This window comes from Scyliorhinus torazame, chromosome 17 (genome assembly GCF_047496885.1).
Source record: "Scyliorhinus torazame isolate Kashiwa2021f chromosome 17, sScyTor2.1, whole genome shotgun sequence".
NCBI lineage: Eukaryota > Metazoa > Chordata > Chondrichthyes > Carcharhiniformes > Scyliorhinidae > Scyliorhinus > Scyliorhinus torazame.
In genome coordinates, this window is record NC_092723.1 from 88003159 (window position 1) to 88029815 (window position 26657).

Sequence of the window (26657 nt, forward strand, 5' to 3'; positions counted from 1 at the left end):
AACACTGGCCACACCAACCCACCCCAACACAGGCCGCACCCACCCGCCCACACTGGCCACACCCACCCTCCAACACTGGCCCACCCAGCCCAACACTGGCCACCCCCACCCCCCAACACTGGCCAGACATTCTCCCCCCAACACTGGCCACACCCACCCTCCAACACAGGCAACATCAACTCCGCGAACACTGGCCACACCCATTCCCCCAACACAGGCCACACCCAGCCCCCCAACACAGGCCACACCCCCCCAAACATTGGCCACACCCACCCCCCAACACTGGCCACACCTACCCCCCAACACTGGCCATACACATCCCCAACACTGGCCACAGCCACCCCCCAAACATGGCCACACCCCCCCCCCCAACACTAGCGACACCCACCCTCCAACACTGGCTACACCCATCCCCCCAACACTTGCCACGCCCACCCCCAACACTGGCCACACGCACCCCCCAACACTGGCCACACACCCCCCAACACTGGCCACACCAACCCCCCAACACTGGCCATACCCACACACCCCAACACTGGCCACACTCACCCCACAACACCGGCCACACCCAACCCCCTAAAACTGGCCACACCGACCCCCCCAACATTGGCCATACACCCCACCCAACACTGGCCACACCCACCGCCCAACAATGGCCAGATCCACCCCCCAACACTGGCCACACCCACGCCCCCAACACTGGCCACCCCCACCCACCCAACACTGGACACACCCACCCCAACACTGGCCACACCCACCCCCCAACACTGGCCATACCCACCCCATCACTGGCCACACCCACCCCCAACATTGGCCACCCCCACCCCCCCAAACACTAGCCACACCCACCCCCCAACACTGGCCACACACCCCCAACACTGGCCACAACCAGCTCCCAACAGTGGCCACCACCACCCCCCCCAACACTCGCCACACCCAACCCCTCAAAACTGGCCACACCGACCCCCCCCAACACTGGCCACACGCACTCCCCAACACGGGCCACACCTACCCCACCCCCCGCAACACTGGCCACACACATTGCCCCCAACACTGGCCACACCCAACCACCCCACCACTGGACAGACCCATCCCCCAACACTGGCCACTCCCACCCCTCCCAAACACTGGCCACCGCCACATCCCCAACACTGGCCTCACCCAACCCCCACAACACTGGACACAGCCAACCCCAACATTGGCCAGACCCACCCACAAACACTGGCCACACCCACCCCCCAACACTGGCCACCCCCACCCCACAACACTGGCAACTCCCACCCCCCCCAACACTGGCCACAGCCACCCCCCAACACTGGCCACACCCACCCCCCAACACTGGCCACACCCACCCACCCCAACACAGGCCGCACCCACCCACCCACACTGGCCACACCCACCCTCCAACACTGGCCCACCCAGCCCAACACTGGCCACCCCCACCCCTCAACACTGGCCAGACATTCTCCCCCCAACACTGGCCACACCCACCCTCCAACACTGGCCATACACATCCCCAACACTGGCCACAACCACCCCCCAAACTTGGCCACACCCACCCCCCAACACTGGCCACACCCACCCTCCAACACTGGCCATACACATCCCCAACACTGGCCACAACCACCCCCCAAACTTGGCCACACCCACCCCCCAACACTGGCCATCCCCACCCCCAACACTGGCCACCCCCACCCCCCAACACTGGCCACCCCCACCCCCCCACCTCTCAACACTGGCCACACATATTCCCCCCAACACTGGCCACACCCAACCCCCCACGACTGGGCAGACCCATCCCCCAACACTGGCCACACCAACCCCCTCCAAACACTGGCCACCCCCACATCCCCAACACTTACCCCCCAACACTGGCCATACACAACCCCAACACTGGCCACAACCACGCCCTACACTTGGCCACACCCACCCCCCTACACTGGCTACACCCTCCCCCCAACACTGGCCACACCCATCCCCCCAACACTGGCCACACCCACCCCCCAACACTGGCAACACCCACTCCCCAACACTGTCCACACCCACCCCCCAACTCTGGACACACCCACCCCCAACACTGGCCACACCCCCCCCAACACTGGCCACACACCCCCAACACTGGCCACACCCACCTCCCAACACTGGCCACCCCCACCCCCCAACACTGGCCACACCCAACCCCCCAAAACTGGCCACACCGACCCCCCCAACACTGGCCACACACAACCCCCAACACGGGCCACACCCACCCCACCCCCCTCAACACTGGCCATACCCACACACCCCAACACTGGCCACACCCACCCTCAACACTGGCCACACCCAACCCCCCAAAACTGGACACACCGACCCCCCCCAACACTGGCAACACACATTCCCCCCAACACTGGCCACACCCAACCCCCCCCACCACTGGACAGACCCATCCCCCAACACTGGCCACCCCCAGCCCCCCACCACTGGCCACACACACCCCTCCCAAACACTGGCCAATGCCACATCCCCAACACTGGCCTCACCCAACCCCCCCAACACTGGCCACAGCCACCCCCAACATTGGCCAGACCCACCCACAAACACTGGCCACACACAACCCCCAACACTGGCAACACCCACTCCCCAACACTGGCCACACCCACCCTCCAACACTGGCAACACCCACCCCCCAACACTGGCCACCCCCACCCCCCAACACTGGCCACCCCCACCCCCCCAACACTGGCCACACTCATCCCCCCCAACACTGGCCACCCCCACCCCCCCAACACTGTCCACCCCCACCCCCAACACTGGCCACCTCCCCCCCCCAACACTGGCCACACCCACCCCCCTACACTGGCCACCCCACCCCACAAACACTAGCCACACCCAACCCCTACTCTGGCCACCCCCACCCCCAACACTGGCCACACACCCCCAACACTGGCCACACACCCCCAACACTGGCCACACCCACCTCCCAACACTGGCCATACCCACACACCCCAACACTGGCCACACCCACCCTCAACACTGGCCACACCGACCCCCCCAACACTGGCAACACACATTCCCCCCACCACTGGACAGACACATCCCCCAACACTGGCCACACCCACCCCCCCAACACTGGCCACATCCACCCCTCCCAAACACTGGCCACTGCCACATCCCCAACACTGGCCTCACCCAACCCCCCCAACACTGGCCACAGCCACCCCCAACATTGGCCAGACCCACCCCCAAACACTGGCCACACACAACCCCCAACACTGGCAACACCCGCTCCCCAACACTGGCCACACCCACCCTCCAACACTGGCAACACCCACCCCCCAACACTTGCCACCCCCACCCCCCAACACTGGCCACCCCCACCCCCCCAACACTGGCCACACCCATCCCCCCCCAACACTGGCCACACCCACCCCCCCCAACACTGTCCACACCCACCCCCAAAACTGGCCACCCCCACCCACCCCCAACACTGGCCACACCCACCCCCAAAACTGGCCAGACCCACCCCCCCAACACTGGCCACAGCCACCCCCCCAACACTGGCCACACCCACCCCACAACACTGGCCACACCAACCCACCCCAACACAGGCCGCACCCACCCGCCCACACTGGCCACACCCACCCTCCAACACTGGCCCACCCAGCCCAACACTGGCCACCCCCACCCCCCAACACTGGCCAGACATTCTCCCCCCAACACTGGCCACACCCACCCTCCAACACAGGCAACATCAACTCCGCGAACACTGGCCACACCCATTCCCCCCAACACAGGCCACACCCAGCCCCCCAACACTGGCCACACACCCCCAAACACTGGCCACACCCACCCCCCAACACTGGCCACACCTACCCCCCAACACTGGCCATACACATCCCCAACACTGGCCACAGCCACCCCCCAAACATGGCCACACACACCTCCCAACACTAGCGACACCCACCCTCCAACACTGGCTACACCCATCCCCCCAACACTTGCCACGCTCACCCCCAACACTGGCCACACGTACCCCCCAACACTGGCCACACACCCCCCAACACTGGCCACACCAACCCCCCAACACTGGCCATACCCACACACCCCAACACTGGCCACACTCACCCCTCAACACCGGCCACACCCAACCCCCCAAAACTGGCCACACCGACCCCCCCAACATTGGCCATACACCCCACCCAACACTGGCCACACCCACCGCCCAACAATGGCCAGACCCACCCCCCAACACTGGCCACACCCACGCCCCCAACACTGGCCACCCCCACCCACCCAACACTGGACACACCCACCCCAACACTGGCCACACCCACCCCCCAACACTGGCCATACCCACCCCATCACTGGCCACACCCACCCCCAAAATTGGCCACCCCCACCCCCCCAAACACTAGCCACACCCACCCCCCAACACTGGCCACACACCCCCAACACTGGCCACAACCAGCTCCCAACACTGGCCACCACCACCCCCCCCCCAACACTCGCCACACCCAACCCCTCAAAACTGGCCACACCGACCCCCCCCAACACTGGCCACACGCACCCCCCAACACGGGCCACACCCACCCCACCCCCCGCAACACTGGCCACACACATTGCCCCCAACACTGGCCACACCCAACCACCCCACCACTGGACAGACCCATCCCCCAACACTGGCCACCCCCCAACACTGGCCACTCCCACCCCTCCCAAACACTGGCCACCGCCACATCCCCAACACTGGCCTCACCCAACGCCCACAACACTGGACACAGCCAACCCCAACATTGGCCAGACCCACCCACAAACACTGGCCACACCCACCCCCCAACACTGGCCACCCCCACCCCACAACACTGGCAACTCCCACCCCCCCCAACACTGGCCACAGCCACCCCCCAACACTGGCCACACCCACCCCCCAACACTGGCCACACCCACCCACCCCAACACAGGCCGCACCCACCCACCCACACTGGCCACACCCACCCTCCAACACTGGCCCACCCAGCCCAACACTGGCCACCCCCACCCCTCAACACTGGCCAGACATTCTCCCCCCAACACTGGCCACACCCACCCTCCAACACTGGCCATACACATCCCCAACACTGGCCACAACCACCCCCCAAACTTGGCCACACCCACCCCCCAACACTGGCCACACCCACCCTCCAACACTGGCCATACACATCCCCAACACTGGCCACAACCACCCCCCAAACTTGGCCACACCCACCCCCCAACACTGGCCATCCCCACCCCCAACACTGGCCACCCCCACCCCCCAACACTGGCCACCCCCACCCCCCCACCTCTCAACACTGGCCACACATATTCCCCCCAACACTGGCCACACCCAACCCCCCACGACTGGGCAGACCCATCCCCCAACACTGGCCACACCAACCCCCTCCAAACACTGGCCACCCCCACATCCCCAACACTTACCCCCCAACACTGGCCATACACAACCCCAACACTGGCCACAATCACACCCTAAACTTGGCCACACCCACCCCCCTACACTGGCTACACCCTCCCCCGAACACTGGCCACACCCATCCCCCCAACACTGGCCACACCCACCCCCCAACACTGGCAACACCCACTCCCCAACACTGTCCACACCCACCCCCCAACTCTGGACACACCCACCCCCAACACTGGCCACACCCCCCCAACACTGGCCACACACCCCCAACACTGGCCACACCCACCTCCCAACACTGGCCACCCCCACCCCCCAACACTGGCCACACCCAACCCCCCAAAACTGGCCACACCGACCCCCCCAACACTGGCCACACACAACCCCCAACACGGGCCACACCCACCCCACCCCCCTCAACACTGGCCATACCCACACACCCCAACACTGGCCACACCCACCCTCAACACTGGCCACACCCAACCCCCCAAAACTGGCCACACCGACCCCCCCCCAACACTGGCAACACACATTCCCCCCAACACTGGCCACACCCACCCCTCCCAAACACTGGCCAATGCCACATCCCCAACACTGGCCTCACCCAACCCCCCCAACACTGGCCGCAGCCACCCCCAACATTGGCCAGACCCACCCCCAAACACTGGCCACACACAACCCCCAACACTGGCCACACCCACCCCACAACACTGGCCACACTCATCCCCCCCAACACTGGCCAGCCCCACCCCCCCCAACACTGTCCACCCCCACCCCCAACACTGGCCACACCCACCCACCCCCAACACTGGCCACAGCCACCCCCCAACACTGGCCACCCCCACCCCCCCAACACTGGCCACACTCATCCCCCCCAACACTGGCCACCCCCACCACCCCCAACACTGTCCACCCCCACCCCCAACACTGGCCAGACCCACCCCCCCAACACTGGCCACAGCCACCCCCCAACACTGGCCACACCCACCCCACAACACTGGCCACACCCACCCACCCCAACACAGGCCGCACCCACCCGCCCACACTGGCCACACCCACCCTCCAACAATGGCCCACCCAGCCCAACATTGGCCACCCCCACCCCCCAACACTGGCCAGACATTCTCCCCCCAACACTGGCTACACCCACCCACCAACACAGGCCACATCAACTCCGCGAACACTGGCCACACCCATTCCCCCAACACAGGCTACACCCAGCCCCCCAACACTGGCTACCCCCCCCCCCCAAACACTGGCCACACCCACCCCCCAACACTGGCCACACATACCCCCCAACACTGGCCATACACATCCCCAACACTGGCCACAACCACCCCCCAAACATGGCCACACACACCCCCCCAACACTAGCTACACCCACCCTCCAACACTGGCTACACCCATCCCCCCAACACTTGCCACGCCCACCCCCAACACTGGCCACACGCACCCCCAACACTGGCCACACACCCCCCAGCACTGGCCACACCAACCCCCCAACACTGGCCATACCCACACACCCCAACACTGGCCACACTCACCCCTCAACACCGGCCACACCCAACCCCCCAAAACTGGCCACACCGACCCCCCCAACACTGGCCATACACCCCACCCAACACTGGCCACACCCACCGCCCAACAATGGCCAGACCCACCCCCCAACACTGGCCACCCCCACCCCAGCCAACACTGGCCACACCCACGCCCCCAACACAGGCCACCCCCAGCCCCCCAACACTGGACACACCCACCCCAACACTGGCCACACCCACCCCCCAACACTGGCCATACCCACCCCATCACTGGCCACACCCACCCCCAACATTGGCCACCCCTCCACACTGGCCACCCCCACCCCACCAAAAACTAGCCACACCGACCCCCCAACTCTGGCCACACCCACACCCAACACTGGCCACACCCCCCCAACACTGGCCACACACCCCCAACACTGGCCACAACCACCTCCCAACACTGGCCACCCCCACCCCCCCCAACACTCGCCACACCCAACCCCTCAAAACTGGCCACACCGACCCCCCCCAACACTGGCCACACACACCCCCCAACACGGGCCACACCCACCCCATCCCCCGCAACACTGGCCACACACATTGCCCCCAACACTGGCCACACCCAACCACCCCACCACTGGACAGACCCATCCCCCAACACTGGCCACCCCCCAACACTGGCCACACCCACCCCTCCCAAACACTGGCCACCGCCACATCCCCAACACTGGCCTCACCCAACCCCCACAACACTGGACACAGCCAACCCCAACATTGGCCAGACCCACCCACAAACACTGGCCACACCCACCCCCCAACACTGGCCACCCCCACCCCACAACACTGGCAACTCCCACCCCCCCCAACACTGGCCACAGCCACCCCCCAACACTGGCCACACCCACCCCCCAACACTGGCCACACCCACCCACCCCAACACAGGCCGCACCCACCCACCCACACTGGCCACACCCACCCTCCAACACTGGCCCACCCAGCCCAACACTGGCCACCCCCACCCCTCAACACTGGCCAGACATTCTCCCCCCAACACTGGCCACACCCACCCTCCAACACTGGCCATACACATCCCCAACACTGGCCACAACCACCCACCAAACTTGGCCACACCCACCCCCCAACACTGGCCACACCCACCCTCCAACACTGGCCATACACATCCCCAACACTGGCCACAACCACCCCCCAAACTTGGCCACACCCACCCCCCAACACTGGCCATCCCCACCCCCAACACTGGCCACCCCCACCCCCCAACACTGGCCACCCCCACCCCCCCCCACCTCTCAACACTGGCCACACATATTCCCCCCAACACTGGCCACACCCAACCCCCCACGACTGGGCAGACCCATCCCCCAACACTGGCCACACCAACCCCCTCCAAACACTGGCCACCCCCACATCCCCAACACTTACCCCCCAACACTGGCCATACACAACCCCAACACTGGCCACAACCACGCCCTAAACTTGGCCACACCCACCCCCCTACACTGGCTACACCCTCCCCCCAACACTGGCCACACCCATCCCCCCAACACTGGCCACACCCACCCCCCAACACTGGCAACACCCACTCCCCAACACTGTCCACACCCACCCCCCAACTCTGGACACACCCACCCCAACACTGGTCACACACCCCCAACACTGGCCACACCCCCCCAACACTGGCCACATCCACCTCCCAACACTGGCCACCCCCACCCCCCAACACTGGCCACACCCAACCCCCCAAATCTGGCCACACCGACCCCCCCAACACTGGCCACACACAACCCCCAACACGGGCCACACCCACCCCACCCCCCTCAACACTGGCCATACCCACACACCCCAACACTGGCCACACCCACCCTCAGCACTGCCCACACCCAACCCCCCAAAACTGGCCACACCGACCCCCCCCCAACACTGGCAACACACATACCCCCCAACACTGGCCACACCCAACCCCCCCCACCACTGGACAGACCCATCCCCCAACACTGGCCACCCCCAGCCCCCCAACACTGGCCACACCCACCCCTCCCAAACACTGGCCAATGCCACATCCCCAACACTGGCCTCACCCAACCCCCCCAACACTGGCCACAGCCACCCCCAACATTGGCCAGACCCACCCCCAAACACTGGCCACACACAACCCCCAACACTGGCAACACCCGATCCCCAACACTGGCCACACCCACCCTCCAACACTGGCAACACCCACCCCCCAACACTGGCCACCCCCACCCCCCAACACTGGCCACCCCCACCCCCCCAACACTGGCCACACTCATCCCCCCCAACACTGGCCACCCCCACCCCCCCAACACTGTCCACCCCCACCCCCAACACTGGCCACACCCACCCACCCCCAACACTGGCCACAGCCACCCCCCAACACTGGCCACACCCACCCCACAACACTGGCCACACTCATCCCCCCCAACACTGGCCACCCCCACCCCCCCCAACACTGTCCACCCCCACCCCCAACACTGGCCACACCCACCCACCCCCAACACTGGCCACAGCCACCCCCCAACACTGGCCTCCCCCACCCCCCCAACACTGGCCACACTCATCCCCCCCAACACTGGCCACCCCCACCACCCCCAACACTGTCCACCCCCACCCCCAACACTGGCCAGACCCACCCCCCCAACACTGGCCACAGCCACCCCCCAACACTGGCCACACCCACCCCACAACATTGGCCACACCCACCCACCCCAACACAGGCCGCACCCACCCGCCCACACTGGCCACACCCACCCTCCAACAGTGGCCCACCCAGCCCAACATTGGCCACCCCCACCCCCCAACACTGGCCAGACATTCTCCCCCCAACACTGGCTACACCCACCCTCCAACACAGGCCACATCAACTCCGCGAACACTGGCCACACCCATTCCCCCCAACACAGGCTACACCCAGCCCCCCAACACTGGCTACCCCCCCCCAAACACTGGCCACACCCACCCCCCAACACTGGCCACACCTACCCCCCAACACTGGCCATACACATCCCCAACACGGCCACAACCACCCCCCAAACATGGCCACACACACCCCCCCAACACTAGCTACACCCACCCTCCAACACTGGCTACACCCATCCCCCCAACACTTGCCACGCCCACCCCCAACACTGGCCACACGCACCCCCAACACTGGCCACACACCCCCCAACACTGGCCACACCAACCCCCCAACACTGGCCATACCCACACACCCCAACACTGGCCACACTCACCCCTCAACACCGGCCACACCCAACCCCCCAAAACTGGCCACACCGACCCCCCCCAACACTGGCCATACACCCCACCCAACACTGGCCACACCCACCGCCCAACAATGGCCAGACCCACCCCCCAACACTGGCCACCCCCACCCCACCCAACACTGGCCACACCCACGCCCCCAACACTGGCCACCCCCAGCCCCCCAACACTGGACACACCCACCCCAACACTGGCCACACCCACCCCCCAACACTGGCCATACCCACCCCATCACTGGCCACACCTACCCCCAACATTGGCCACCCCTCTACACTGGCCACCCCCACCCCCCCAAAAACTAGCCACACCGACCCCCCAACTCTGGCCACACCCACACCCAACACTGGCCACACACCCCCAACACAGGCCACACACCCCCAACACTGGCCACAACCACCTCCCAACACTGGCCACCCCCACCCCCCCCCAACACTCGCCACACCCAACCCCTCAAAACTGGCCACACCGACCCCCCCCAACACTGGCCACACACACCCCCCAACACGGGCCACACCCACCCCACCCCCCGCAACACTGGCCACACACATTGCCCCCAACACTGGCCACACCCAACCACCCCACCACTGGACAGACCCATCCCCCAACACTGGCCACACCCCAACACTGGCCACACCCACCCCTCCCAAACACTGGCCACCGCCACATCCCCAACACTGGCCTCACCCAACCCCCACAACACTGGACACAGCCAACCCCAACATTGGCCAGACCCACCCACAAACACTGGCCACACCCACCCACCCCAACACAGGCCGCACCCACCCGCCCACACTGGCCACACCCACCCTCCAACACTGGCCAGACACATCCCCAACACTGGCCACATCCACCCCCCAAACTTGGCCACACCCACCCCCCAACACTGGCCATCCCCACCCCCAACACTGGCCACCCCCACCCCCCAACACTGGCCACCCCCACCCCCCCCCAACACTCGCCACACCCAACCCCTCAAAACTGGCCACACCGACCCCCCCCAACACTGGCCACACACACCCCCCAACACGGGCCACACCCACCCCACCCCCCGCAACACTGGCCACACACATTGCCCCCAACACTGGCCACACCCAACCACCCCACCACTGGACAGACCCATCCCCCAACACTGGCCACCCCCCAACACTGGCCACACCCACCCCTCCCAAACACTGGCCACCGCCACATCCCCAACACTGGCCTCACCCAACCCCCCCAACACTGGCCACAGCCACCCTCCAACACTGGCCTCACCCAACCCCCACAAGACTGGACACAGCCAACCCCAACATTGGCCAGACCCACCCACAAACACTGGCCACACCCACCCCACAACACTGGCCACCCCCACCCCACAACACTGGCCACCCCCACCCCCCCAACACTGGCCACAGCAACCCCCCAACACTGGCCACACCCCCCCCAACACTGGCCACACCCACCCACCCCAACACAGGCCGCACCCACCCGCCCACACTGGCCACACCCACCCTCCAACACTGGCCAGACACATCCCCAACACTGGCCACATCCACCCCCCAAACTTGGCCACACCCACCCCCCAACACTGGCCATCCCCACCCCCAACACTGGCCACCCCCACCCCCCAAAACTGGCCACACCCACCCCCCCACCTCCCAACACTGGCCACACATATTCCCCCCAACACTGGCCACACCCAACCCCCCACGACTGGGCTGACCCATCCCCCAACACTGGCCACACCAACCCCCCCCCCCAAACACTGGCCACCCCCACATCCCCAACACTGGCCACACTTACCCCCCAACGCTGGCCATACACAACACCAACACTGAACACAACCACGCCCTAAACTTGGCCACACCCACCCCCCAACACTGGCTACACCCAACCCCAGCACTGGCCACACCCATCCCCCCAACACTGGCCACAACCACCCCCCAACACTGGCAACACCCACTCCCCAACACTGGCCACACCCACCCCCCAACTCTGGCCACACCCACCCCCAACACTGGCCACACACCCCCAACACTGGCCACACACCCCCAACACTGGCCACACCCACCTCCCAACACTGGCGACCCCAACCCCCCCCAACACTGGCCACACCCAACCCCCCAAAACTGGCCAAACTGACCCCCCCAACACTGGCCACACCCAACCCCCAACACGGGCCACACCCACCCCACCCCCCTCAACACTGGCCACACACATTCCCCCCAACACTGGCCACCCCCACCCCCCAACACTGGCCACACCTACCCCCCAACACTGGCCACACACATCCCCAACACTGGCCACAACCACCCCCCAAACATGGCCACACACACCCCCCAACACTAGCTACACCCACCCTCCAACACTGGCTACACCCATCCCCCCAACACTTGCCACGCCCACCCCAACACTGGCCACACGCAACCCCCAACACTGGCCACACACCCCCCAACACTGGCCACACCAACCCCCCAACACTGGCCATACCCACACACCCCAACACTGGCCACACTCACCCCTCAACACCGGCCACACCCAATCCCCCAAAACTGGCCACACCGACCCCCCCCCAACACTGGCCATACACCCCACCCAACACTGGCCACACCCATCGCCCAACAATGGCCAGACCCACCCCCCAACACTGGCCACCCCCGCCCCACCCAACACTGGCCACACCCACGCCCCCAACACTGGCCACAGCCACCCCCCAACACTGGGCACACCCACCCCACAACACTGGCCACACCCACCCATCCCAACACAGGCCGCACCCACCCGCCCACACTGGCCACACCCACCCTCCAACACTGGCCTACCCAGCCCAACACTGGCCAGACATTCTACCCCCAGCACTGGCCACACCCACCCACCAACACAGGCCACATCAACTCCGCGAACACTGGCCAAACCCATTCCCCCCAAACACTGGCCACACCCACCCCCCAACACTGGCCACACCTACCCCCCAACACTGGCCATACACATCCCCAACACTGGCCACAACCACCCCCCAACACTAGCTACACCCACCCTCCAACACTGGCTACACCCATCCCCCCAACACTTGCCACGCCCACCCCCAACACTGGCCACACGCACCCCCCAACACTGGCCACACCCCCCCCCAACACTGCCCACACCAACCCCCCAACACTGGCCATGCCCACACACCCCAACACTGGCCACACTCACCCCTCAACACCGGCCAAACCCAACCCCCCAAAACTGGCCACACCGACCCCCCCCAACACTGGCCATACACCCCACCCAACACTGGCCACACCCACCGCCCAACAATGGCCAGACCCACCCCCCAACACTGGCCACCCCCACCCCACCCAACACTGGCCACACCCACGCCCCCAACACTGGCCACCCCCACCCCCCCAACACTGGACACACCCACCCCAACACTGGCCACACCCACCCCCCAACACTGGCCATACCCACCCCATCACTGGCCACACCCACCCCAACATTGGCCACCCCCCTACACTGGCCACCCCCACCCCCCCAAAAACTAGCCACACCCACCCCCCAACTCTGGCCACACCCACACCCAACACTGGCCAAACACCCCCAACACTGGCCACACCCCTCCAACACTGGCCACAACCACCTCCCAACACTGGCCACCCCCACCCCCCCCAACACTCGCCACACCCAAGCCCTCAAAACTGGCCACACCGACCCCCCCAACACTGGCCACACACACCCCCCAACACGGGCCACACCCACCCCAACCCCGCAACACTGGCCACACACATTGCCCCCAACAGTGGCCACACCCAACCACCCCACCACTGGACAGACCCATCCCCCAACACTGGCCACCCCCCAACACTGGCCACACCCACCCCTCCCAAACACTGGCCACCGCCACATCCCCAACACTGGCCTCACCCAACCCCCACAACACTGGACACAGCCAACTCCAACATTGGCCAGACCCACCCACAAACACTGGCCACACCCACCCCCAACACCGGCCACCCCCAGCCCACAACACTGGCCACCCCCACCCCCCCCCAACACTGGCCACAGCCACCCCCCAACACTGGATACACCCACCCCCCAACACTGGCCACACCCACCCACCCCAACACAGGCCGCACCCACCCGCCCACACTGGCCACACCCACCCTCCAACACTGGCCAGACATTCTCCCCCCAACACTGGCCACACCCACCCTCCAACACTGGCCATACACATCCCCAACACTGGCCACATCCACCCCCCAAACTTGGCCACCCCCACCCCCCAACACTGGCCATCCCCACCCCCAACACTGGCCACCCCCACCCCCCAACACTGGCCACCCCCACCCCCCCCACCTCCCAACACTGGCCACACATATTCCCCCCAACACTGGCCACACCCAACCCCCCACGACTGGGCAGACCCATCCCCCAACACTGGCCACACCAACCCCCCCCAAACACTGACCACCCCCACATCCCCAACACTGGCCACACTTACCCCCCAACGCTGGCCATACACAACCCCAACACTGAACACAACCACGCCCTAAACTTGGCCACACCCACCCCCCAACACTGGCTACACCCACCCCCCAACACTGGCCACACCCATCCCCCCAACACTGGCCACACCCACCCCCCAACACTGGCAACACCCACTCCCCAACACTGGCCACACCCACCCCCCAACTCTGGCCACACCCACCCCCAACACTGGCCACACACCCCCAACACTGGCCACACACCCCCAACACTGGCCACACCCACCTCCCAACACCGGCCACCCCAACCCCACCCAACACTGGCCACACCCAACCCCCCAAAACTGGCCACACCGACCCCCCCAACACTGGCCACACACAACCCCCAACACGGGCCACACCCACCCCACCCCCCTCAACACTGGCCACACACATTCCCCCCAACACTGGCCACACCCAACCCACCCACCACTGGACAGACCCATCCCCCAACACTGGCCACCCCCACCCCCACCACTGGCCACACCCACCCCTCCCAAACACTGGCCACCGCCACATCCCCAACACTTGCCTCACCCAACCCCCCCAACACTGGAGACAGCCAACCCCAACATTGGCCAGACCCACCCCCAAACACTGGCCACACCCACCCAACACTGGCAACACCCACTCCCCAACTCTGGCCACACCCACCTCCAACACAGGCAACACCCACCCCCAACACTGGCCACCCCCACCCCACAACACTGGCCACCCCCATCCCCCAACACTGGCCACACCCATCCACCCCAACACTGGCCACCCCCACCCCATCCAACACTGGCTACACCCACCCCCCAACACTGGCCAGACCCACCCCCTCAACACTGGCCACAGCCAACCCCCAACACTGGCCACACCCACCCCCAACACTGGCCACACCCACCCACCCCAACACAGGCGGCACCCACCTGCCCACACTGGCCACACCCAACCTCCAACACTGGCCCACCCAGCTCAACACTGGCCACCCCCACCCCTCAACACTGGCCAGACATTCTCCCCCCAACACTGGCCACACCCACCCTCCAACACTGGCCACATCAACTCCGCCAACACTGGCCACACCCAGCCCCCCAACACTGGCCACACACCCCCAACACTGGCCACACCCACCCCCCAACACTGGCCACACCAACCCCCCAACACTGGCCACCCCCACCCCACAACACTGGCCACCCCCACCCCCCCCCAACACTGGCCACAGCCACCCCCCAACAATGGCCACACCCACCCCCCAACACTGGCCACACACATTCCCCCCAACACCGGCCACACCCAACCCCCCACCACTGGACAGGCCCATCCCCCAACACTGGCCACATCCCCCCCCACCAGCACTGGCCACACCCACGCCCCCCCCCAAACACTGGCCACCGCCACATCCCCAACACTGGCCTCACCCTACTCCCCCAACACTGGCCACAGCCACCCCCAACATTGGCCAGACCCACCCCCCAACACTGGCCACACTCAACCACCTCCCCAACACTGGCCACACCCACCCCCCAACACTGGCAACACCCACCCCCCAACACTGGCCAGACTCACCCCCCCAACACTGGCCACAGCCATCCGCCAACGATGGCCACACCCACCCCCCAACACTGGCCAAACACACACAACCCAACACAGGCCGCACCCACCCGCCCACACAGGACACACCCACCCTCCAACACTGGCCCACCCAGCCCAACACTGGCCAACCCCACCCCCCAACACTGGCCAGACACTTTGCCCCCAACACTGGCCACACCCATTCCCCCAACACTGGCAACACCCACCCCCCAACACTGGCTACACCTACCCCCCAACACTGGCCACACCCATCCCCCCAACACTTGCCACGCCCACCCCCAACACTGGCCACACCAACTCCGCAACACTGGCCACACCCATTCCCCCCAACACAGGCCACACCCAGCCCCCCAACATTGGCCACAAGCACCCCCCAAACGTGGCCACACCCACCCCCAAACACTGGCTACACCCACCCACCAACACTGGCCACACCCATCCCCCCAACACTTGCCACGCCAACCCCCAACACTGGCCACACCCACCCCCCAACCCTGGCCACACCCATTCCCCCCTAACACAGGCCACACCCACCCACCCGACATTGGCCACACCCACCCCCCAACACTGGCCATCCCCACCCCCAACAATGGCCAAACCCACCCCCCAACACTGGCCACGCCCACCCCCCCAACACTGGCCACACCCACCCCACACCCCCCCAGCACTGGCCACACCCAACCCCCCACCACTGGGCAGACCCATCCCCCAACACTGGCCACACACACACCCCCAATACTGGACACACCAATCCCCCCAAACACTGGCCACCACCACATCCCTAACACTGGCCTCACCCAACCCCCCCCAACACTGGCCACACCCACCCCCCAACACTGGCTACACCTACCCCCCAACACTGGCCACAACCACCCCCCAACACTTGCCACGCCCACCCCCAACACTGGCCACACCAACTCCGCAACACTGGCCACACCCATTCCCCCCAACACAGGCCAAACCCAGCCCCCCAACATTGGCCACAACCACCCCCCAAACTTGGCCACACCCACCCCCCAACACTGGCTACACCCACCCACCAACACTGGCCACACCCATCCCCCCAACACTGGCCACCCCCACATCCCTAACACTGGCCTCACCCAACCGCCCCAACACTGGCCACACCCACCATCCAACACTGGCCACACCAACTCCGCCAACACTGGCCACACCCATTCCCCCCAACAAAGGCCACCCCCACCCCCCCAACACTGGCCACACACACCCCCCAACACTGGCCACACCCACCACCCAACACTGGCCACACTTACCCCCCAACACTGGCCATACACACCCTCCAACACTGGCAACACCAACCCCCAACACTGGCCACACCCACACCCCAACACTGGCCACACCTAAGCCCCAACACTGGACATCCACACCCCCAACACTGGCCAAACCCACCCCCCAACACTGGCCACGCCCACCCCCCCAACACTGGCCACAGCCACGCCCTACACGGGCCACACCCACCCCCAAACACTGGTCACACCCCCCCCAACTCTGTCCACACCAACCCCCCCTCCCCAACACTGGCCACACACATTCCTCCAACACTGGCCACACCCAACCCCCTACCACTGGGCAGACCCATCCCCCAACACTGGCCACACACACCCACCCAACACTGGCCACACCAACCCCCCCAAACACTGGCCACCCCCACATCCCCAACACTGGCCTCACCCAACCCCCCCAACAATGGCCAAACCCACCCCCCAACACTGGCCACACCCACCCCCCAACACTGGCCACACCCACCCCACACCCCCCCCCAGCACTGGCCACGCACATTCCCCCCCACACTGGCCACACACACCCACCCAACACTGGCCACACCAACCCCCCCAAACACTGGCCACCCCCACATCCCCAACACTGGCCACACCCATTCCCCCCAACAAAGCCCCCCCACCCCCCCCCACACTGGCCACACCCCCCCCCAACACTGGCCTCACCCACCACCCAACACTGGCCACACTTACCCCCCAACACTGGCCATACACACCCTCCAACACTGGCAACACCAACCCCCAACACTGGCCACACCCACACCCCAACACTGGCCACACCTAAGCCCCAACACTGGACATCCACACCCCCAACACTGGCCAAACCCACCCCCCAACACTGGCCACGCCCACCCCCCCAACACTGGCCACAGCCACGCCCTACACGGGCCACACCCACCCCCAAACACTGGTCACACCCCCCCCAACTCTGTCCACACCAACCCCCCCTCCCCAACACTGGCCACACACATTCCTCCAACACTGGCCACACCCAACCCCCTACCACTGGGCAGACCCATCCCCCAACACTGGCCACACACACCCACCCAACACTGGCCACACCAACCCCCCCAAACACTGGCCACCCCCACATCCCCAACACTGGCCTCACCCAACCCCCCCAACAATGGCCAAACCCACACCCCAACACTGGCCACACCCACCCCCCCAACACTGGCCACACCCACCCCACACCCCCCCCCAGCACTGGCCACGCACATTCCCCCCCACACTGGCCACACACACCCACCCAACACTGGCCACACCAACCCCCCCAAACACTGGTCACCCCCACATCCCCAACACTGGCCACACCCATTCCCCCCAACAAAGCCCCCCCACCCCCCCCCACACTGGCCACACCCCCCCCCCAACACTGGCCACACCCACCACCCAACACTGGCCACACTTACCCCCCAACACTGGCCATACACACCCCCAACAATAGCCACAACCACGCCCTAAACTTGGCCACAACCACCCCCCAACGCTGGCTACACCCACCCCCCAACACTGGCCACACCCATCCCCCCAACACTGGCCACACCCAACCCCCAACACTGGCAACACCCACTCCCCAACACTGGCCACCCCCACCCCCATCACTGGCCATCCCCACCCCCCCAACATTGCCCCCCCCACCCCACACTGGGCACACCCACCCCCCCCCCCAACACTGGCCACCCCCACCCCCCAACACTGGCCACACCCACCCCCCAACACTGGCCACACCCACACAGCAACACTAGCCACACCGCCCCCAACATTGGCCACACCCACCCCCCAAACACTGGCCGCACCCACCCCCCAACACTGGCCACACACCCCCCAACACTGGCCACACCAACCCCCCAACACTGGCCATACCCACACAGCCCAACACTGGCCACACCCACCCCTCAACACCGGCCACACCCAACCCCCCAAAACTGGGCACACCGACCACCCCCCCCCCCAACACTGGCCATATAGCCCACCCAACACTGGCCACACCCACGTCCCAACAATGGCCAGACCCACCCCCCAACACTGGCCACCCCCACCCCGCAACACTGGCCATACCCACACAGCCCAACACTGGCCACACCCACCCCTCAACACCGGCCACACCCAACCCCCCAAAACTGGCCACACCGACCACCCCCCCCCCGACACTGGCCATACAGCCCACCCAACACTGGCCACACCCACGGCCCAACAATGGCCAGACCCACACCCCAACACTGGCCACACCCACCCCCCCAACACTGGCCACCCCCAACCCCCCAACACTGGCCATACCCACCCCATCACTGGCCTCACCCACCCCCAACATTGGCCACCCCCTACACTGGCCACCCCCACCCCCCCAAACACTAGCCACACCCACCCCCCAACTCTGGCCACAACCACCCCCAACACTGGCCACACACCCCCAACACTGGCCACACACCCCCAACACTGGCCACACCCATTCCCAACACTGGCCACCCCCACCCCCACCCAACACTGGCCGCACCCAACCCCCCAAAACTGGCCACACCGACCCCCCCCAACACTGGCCACACACACACCCCAACACGGGCCACATCCACCCCACCCCCCCAACACTGGCCACACACATTCCCCCCAACACTGGCCACACCCACCCCTCCCAAACACTGGCCACCGCCACATCCCCAACACTGGCCACAACCACCCCCCAAATTTGGCCACACCCACCCCCCAACACTGGCTACACCACCCCCCAACACTGGCCACACCCATCAGCCCAACACTTGCCACGCCCACCCCCAACACTGGCCACACGCACCCCCCAACACTGGCCACACCCATCCCCAACACTGGCCACACCCACACCCCAACACTGGCCACACCCATTCACCCTAACACTGGCCACACCCACCCACCCAACATTGGCCACACCCACCCCCCAACACTGGCCATCCCCACCCCCAACAATGGCCAAACCCACCCCCCAACACTGGCCACACCCACCCCCCAACACTGCCCACACCCACCCCACACACCCCCAGCACTGGCCACACACATTCCCCCCCACACTGGCCACACCCAACCCCCTACCACTGGGCAGACCCATCCCCCAACACGGGCCACACACACCCACCCAACACTGGCCACACCAACCCCCCCAAACACTGGCCACCCCCACATCCCCAACACTGGCCTCACCCAACCCCCCCAACACTGGCCACACCCACCATCCAACACTGGCCACACCAACTCCGCCAACACTGGCCACACCCATTCCCCCCAACAAAGGCCCACCCACCCCCCCCCACACTGGACACCCCCCCCCCCAACACTGGCCACACCCACCACCCAACACTGGCCACACTTACCCCCCAACACTGGCCATACACACCCCCAACACTAGCCACAACCACGCCCTAAACTTGGCCACAACCACCACCCAACACTGGCTACACCCACCCCCCAACACTGGCCACACCCATCCCCCCAACACTGGCCACACCCAACCCCCAACACTGGCAACACCCACTCCCCAACACTTGCCACACCCACCCTCCAACACTGGCAACATCAACCCCCATCAGTGGCCACCCCCACCCCCCCAACATTTCCCCCTCCCACCCCACACTGGGCACATCCATCCCCGCCCCCAACACTGGCCACCCCCACCCCCCCAACACTGGCCACACCCACCCCCCAACACTGGCCACACCCACACCCCAACACTAGCCACCCCCCCCCAACATTGGCCACACCCACCCCCCAAACACTGGCCGCACCCACCCCCCAACACTGGCCACACACCCCCAACACTGGCCACACCAACCCCCCAACACTGGCCATACCCACACAGCCCAACACTGGCCACACCCACCCCTCAACACCGGCCACACCCAACCCCCCAAAACTGGTCACACCGACCATCCCCCCCCCCAACACTGGCCATACAGCCCACCCAACACTGGCCACACCCACGGCCCAACAATGGCCAGACCCACCCCCCAACACTGGCCACCTCCACCCCACCCAACACTGGCCACACCTACCCCCCCAACACTGGCCACCCCCAACCCCCCAACACTGGTCACACCCACCCCAACACTGGCGACCCCCACCCCCCAACACTGGCCATACCCACCCCATCACTGGCCTCACCCACCCTCAACATTGGCCACTCCCCTACACTGGCCACCCCCACCCCTCCAAACACTAGCCACACCCACCCCCCAACTCTGGCCACAACCACCCCCAACACTGGCCACACACCCCCAACACTGGCCACACACCCCCAACACTGGCCACACCCATTCCCAACACTGGCCACCCCCACCCCCCCCCCAACACTGGCCACACCCAACCCCCCAAAACTGGCCACACCGACCCCCCCCAACACTGGCCACACACACACCCCAACACGGGCCACATCCACCCCACCCCCCCCCAACACTGGCCACACACATTCCCCCCAACACTGGCCACACCCACCCCTCCCAAACACTGGCCACCGCCACATCCCCAACACTGGCCTCACCCAACCCCCCCAACACTGGCTACACCCACCCGCCAACACTGGCCAGACCCACCCCCCCAACACTGGCCACAGCCACCCCCCAACACTGGCCACACCCACCCCCCAACACTGGCCACACCCACCCACCCCAACACAGGCCGCACCCACACGCCCACACTGGCCACACCCACCCTCCAACACTGGCCCACCCAGCCCAACACTGGCCACCCCCACCCCTCAACACTGGCCAGACATTCTCCCCCCAACACTGGCCACACCCACCCTCCAACACTGGCCACATCAATTTCGCCAACACTGGCCACACCCATTCCCCCCAACACAGGCCACACCCAGCCCCCCAACACTGGCCACACACCCCCAACTCTGGCCACAACCACCCCCCAACACTGGCCATACCTACCCCCCAACACTGGCCATACACATCCCCAACACTGGCCACAACCACCCCCCAAACTTGGCCACACCCACCCCCCAACACTAGCTACACCCACCCCCCCCAACACTGGCTACACCCATCCCCCCAACATTTGCCACGCCCACCCCCAACACTGGCCACACGCACCCCCCAACACTGGTCACACCAACCCCAACACTGGCCACACCCACCCCCCATCACTTGCCACACCCATTCCCCCCTAACACTGGCCACACCCACCCACCAAACATTGGCCACACCCACCCCCCAACACTAGTCATCCCCACCCCCTACGCCGGCCAAACCCACCCCCCCAACACTGGCCACACATATTCCCCCCAACACTGGCCACACCCAACCGCCCACCACTGGGCAGACCCATCCCCCAACACTGGCCACCCCCACATCCCCATCACTGGCCACACTTACCCCCAACACTGGCCATACAAACCCCCAACACTGGCTTGGCCACAGCCACCCCCCAACACTGGCTACACCCACCCCCCAACACTGGCTACACCCACCCCCCAACACTGGCCACACCCATCCCCCCAACACTGGCCACACCCACCCCCCAACACTGGCAACACCAACCCCCATCACTGGCCACACACCCACCAATATTGCCCCCCACCCCCCCACATTGGGCACACCCAACCCCCAACACTGGCGGCACCCACCCCCCAACACTGGCCACACACCCCCAACACTGGCCACCCCCACCCCGCAAACACTGGCCACACACCCCCCCAACACTGGCCACACCCCCCCCAACACTGGCCACACCAACCCTCCAACACTGGCCATACCCACACACCCCCACACTGGCCACACCAACCCCTCAACACCGGCCACACCCAACCCCCCAAAACTGGCCACACCGACCCCCCCCAACACTGGCCATACACCCCACCGAACACTGGCCACACCCACCGCCCAACAATGGCCAGACCCACCCCCAACACTGGCCACCTCCACCCCCCCCAACACTGGCCACACCCACCCCCCCCAACACTGGCCACCCCCACCCCCCAACACTGGCCACACCCACCCCAACACTGGCAACACCCACCCCCCAACACTGGCCATACCCACCCCATCACTGGCCACACCCAACCCCCAACATTGGCCACCCCCCTACACTGGCCACCCCACCCCCCAAACACTAGCCACACCCAACCCCCAACTCTGGCCACCCCCACCCCCAACACTGTCCACACACCCCCAACACTGACAACACACCCCCAACACTGGCCACACCCACCTCCCAACACTGGCCATACCCACACACCCCAACACAGGCCACACCCACCCTCAACACTGGCCACACCCAACCCCCCAAAACTGGCCACACCGACCCCCCCCAACACTGGCAACACACATTCCCCCCAACACTGGCCACACCCAACCCCCCCACCACTGGACAGACACATCCCCCAACACTGGCCACCCCCACCCCCCCAACACTGGCCACACCCACCCCTCCCAAACACAGGCCACTGCCACATCCCCAACACTGGCCTCAACCAAGCCCCCCAACACTGGCCACAGCCACCCCCAACATTGGCCAGACCCACCCCCAAACACTGGCCACACACAACCCCCAACACTGGCAACACCCGCTCCCCAACACTGGCCACATCCACCCTCCAACACTGGCAACACCCACCCCCCAACACTGGCCACCCCCACCCCCCAACACTGGCCACCCCCACCGCCCCAACACTGGCCACACCCATCCCCCCAACACTGGCCACCCCCAACCCCCCCAACACTGTCCACACCCACCCCCAACACTGGCCTCCCCCACCCACCCCCAACACTGGCCACACCCACCCCCAACACTGGCCAGACCCACCCCCCCAACACTGGCCACAGCCACCACCCAACACTGGCCACACCCACCCCACAACACTGGCCACACCCACCCAACCCAACACAGTCCGCACCCACCCGCCCACACTGGCCACATCCACCCTCCAACACTGGCACACCCAGCCCAACACTGGCCACCCCACCCCCCAACACTGGCCAGACATTCTCCCCCCAACACTGGCCAGACCCACCCTCCAACACTGGCCACATCAACTCCGCCAACACTGGCCACACCCATTCCCCCCAACACAGGCCACACCCAGCCCCCAAACTTGGCCACACACACCACCCAACACTAGCTACACCCACCCTCCAACACTGGCTACACCCATCCCCCCAACACTTGCCACGCCCACCCCCAACACTGGCCACACGCACCCCCCAACACTGGCCACGCCCCCCCCCAACTCTAGCCACACCAACCCCCCAACACTGGCCATACCCACACACCCCAACACTGGCCACACTCACCCCTCAACACCGGCCACACCCAACCCCCCAAAACTGGCCACACCGACACCCCCCCAACACTGGCCATACACCCCATCCAACACTGGCCACACCCACCGCCCAACAATGGCCAGACCCACCCCCCAACACTGGCCACCCCCACCCCCCCCAACACTGGCCACACCCACCCCCCCAACACTGGCCACCCGCACTCCCCCAACACTGGACACACCCACCCCAACACTGGCCACACCCACCACCCAACACTGGCCATACCCACCCCATCACTGGCCACACCCACCCCTAACATTGGCCACCCCCCTACACTGGCCACCCCCAGCCCCCAAACACTAGCCACCCCCACCCCCCAACTCTGGCCACACCCACACCCAACACTGGCCACACACCCCCAACACTGGCCACACCCCCCCATCACTGGCCACAACCACCTCCCAACACTGGCCACCCCCACCCCCCCAACACTCGCCACACCCAACCCCTCAAAACTGGCCACACCGACCCCCCCCAACACTGGCCACACACACCCCCCAACACGGGCCACACCCACCCCACCCCCCGCAACACTGGCCACACACATTGCCCCCAACACTGGCCACACCCAACCACCCCACCACTGGACAGACCCATCCCCCAACACTGGCCACCCCCCAACACTGGCTACACCCACCCCCCCCAACACTGGCCACCCCCACCCCCCAACACTGGCCACACCCACCCCAACACTGGCAACACCCACCCCCCAACACTGGCCATACCCACCCCATCACTGGCCACACCCAACCCCCAACATTGGCCACCCCCCTACACTGGCCACCCCACCCCCCAAACACTAGCCACACCCAACCCCCAACTCTGGCCACACCCACCCCCAACACTGTCCACACACCCCCAACACTGACAACACACCCCCAACACTGGCCACACCCACCTCCCAACACTGGCCATACCCACACACCCCAACACAGGCCACACCCACCCTCAACACTGGCCACACCCAACCCCCCAAAACTGGCCACACCGACCCCCCCCCAACACTGGCAACACACATTCCCCCCAACACTGGCCACACCCAACCCCCCCACCACTGGACAGACACATCCCCCAACACTGGCCACCCCCACCCCCCCAACACTGGCCACACCCACCCCTCCCAAACACAGGCCACTGCCACATCCCCAACACTGGCCTCAACCAAGCCCCCCAACACTGGCCACAGCCACCCCCAACATTGGCCAGACCCACCCCCAAACACTGGCCACACACAACCCCCAACACTGGCAACACCCGCTCCCCAACACTGGCCACATCCACCCTCCAACACTGGCAACACCCACCCCCCAACACTGGCCACCCCCACCCCCCAACACTGGCCACCCCCACCGCCCCAACACTGGCCACACCCATCCCCCCAACACTGGCCACCCCCAACCCCCCCAACACTGTCCACACCCACCCCCAACACTGGCCTCCCCCACCCACCCCCAACACTGGCCACACCCACCCCCAACACTGGCCAGACCCACCCCCCCAACACTGGCCACAGCCACCACCCAACACTGGCCACACCCACCCCACAACACTGGCCACACCCACCCAACCCAACACAGTCCGCACCCACCCGCCCACACTGGCCACATCCACCCTCCAACACTGGCACACCCAGCCCAACACTGGCCACCCCACCCCCCAACACTGGCCAGACATTCTCCCCCCAACACTGGCCAGACCCACCCTCCAACACTGGCCACATCAACTCCGCCAACACTGGCCACACCCATTCCCCCCAACACAGG